Raw genomic sequence first — 1,867 nt, forward strand, 5'->3', positions numbered from 1 at the left:
GATCTCCTCCTCCTCCGCCTCCGGATCTTCCACTGGATAACAGGTTTGACATTCTAAGCCTGCAGGATTTCCCTCCCGTGGGTGCCATGTCCGGCTCGCCCACGGGACCTGCTCATCCTACTGGTCGTGGCTCTCACCAGCCCAGGCTCCGGGGTCCACCTGTCCAGCCCGATCCCTCCCCTCCGCAGCCCGGCGCCATAAACGGCGCCATAAACCCGAACGTCAGGCTCCATCCGGCGTCGCCCCATCCCGCCTCCGACGCACCTCCAGGCAGCTAGTGGAGCGGCGCACCCCCTCTGCGCTGGTTGTCGGGACCTCCATGGTCAGGCACGTGGCAGCACACAGCGGCCGGACCTTCTGCCACCCTGGAGCCCGCGTGAATGAGGTCGCATCCTCTGCCCTCAAGCTGAGCGAACAGCACAGCGCGGCCTCCAGGCATCAACGACCTCAAAAACCAGTAGTCGGAGGTACTAAAACGGGATTACATCTCCCTCGCGGATCGCCTGCTGGACACGGGGAAGCGGCTAATTATCGCCGGCCCGCTTCCCTTACCTAGGTATGGTGACGTCACCACCAGCCGCCTTCGTCAGCTGCACCTGTGGCTGAAGGGGTACTGCTTGACAAAAAGTATCCCGTTTGTCGACAATTTTACAGCGTTTCTAAACAGGCCTAGCCTTTTTAAACGGGATGGCCTCTGTAGTATCTGTGTGTTTCCTACACGTCCTGGGCTCTAAGACAATAGTGAATAGGAGGAAGACAGGATGAGATGGGACCAGATGCTCCCCTTAGACAACTGCGGGAATGTGACAGTGTGAGGGTCCCCACAACCAGGAGCCCTGATCAGCCCTGAAGTGGGCATCAGAGATAAGCTACAGGAAGGAGCCCACACCAGAGGTTAAGAGCTGACTCAAGGTATACATTGTCATTTAAGTGTAGAGAGACCATCCTGTCCACTTTAGCTGACATCAGCAAAGTTAAGTAACGCACACAAGAGTTATTTCATAGAGGATGTGAGGCAGACCCATCCTTCTCTTCTTTCCCATTGGATAGATGTACCTTGAACCCACCAAAGTGACCAATTGGGACAAGTAGGCGGTTATGGAGAACCGACTTTAAAAAAGGCCCCCACACCAGAGAAAGGGGGGTGGCACTTGGTAGAATTCCTAAGAGCGAAGGCGTAGGAGTTCTGATAGGGCAAGAGGGCAAAAACGTTTGGCATTACTTTGCCCTGTTTGGAGAACATCAGATGTGGGGCCACACTCTGCTCGGACGCTCGGCTAACCGAAGTTTGTCTCAATAAAGACTGCTCTATCATTCCACCCAGCCTTGCCTCCGCAGAATTTTTTATCAACATACTACACGCCGACACCTTTGAGGAAAACAGCCCAGAAACTACAGGTGGCGTCACGAACAGGATGGCTTTTGACAACTTGGACACACGACAGTGGTCCAGAGACTGACTTTCACCCCAGCCGGCAAACAAGGTGAGCATTTCGCTCCAGGGGTCAAACTCAGGCCCTGGATGGGACTGTGTGTGTGTTTTCCAATATCTGTCAAACCGAAAATTACCAAAACGGGGGAACTGGGCAACAGGTGTGTAGTTTGTTGATACGATTCTGTCTAAATTTTCTAAATTAAGAGAAAAGGAGTAACTGATGCGGTAGAGATTTGTGAATTAATTGGTAATACGATGCAGGTATGGCGTTGAGCCATTTGCTGGAAGTCATGCGTGAGATTAGTCACTATTTCCTACGCGCTAAGTTGCCTCATAAGAGTAAGAGAAATGAGAAATAAGAATAAGAAAAGAAAATGACAGAAAAGAATAAAAAAATATAATGAAGAATAAATAAGAAAAGAAAATGACAGA

The sequence above is a fragment of the Acanthopagrus latus genome, chromosome 1 (assembly GCF_904848185.1).
Source record: "Acanthopagrus latus isolate v.2019 chromosome 1, fAcaLat1.1, whole genome shotgun sequence".
Classification (NCBI taxonomy): domain Eukaryota; kingdom Metazoa; phylum Chordata; class Actinopteri; order Spariformes; family Sparidae; genus Acanthopagrus; species Acanthopagrus latus.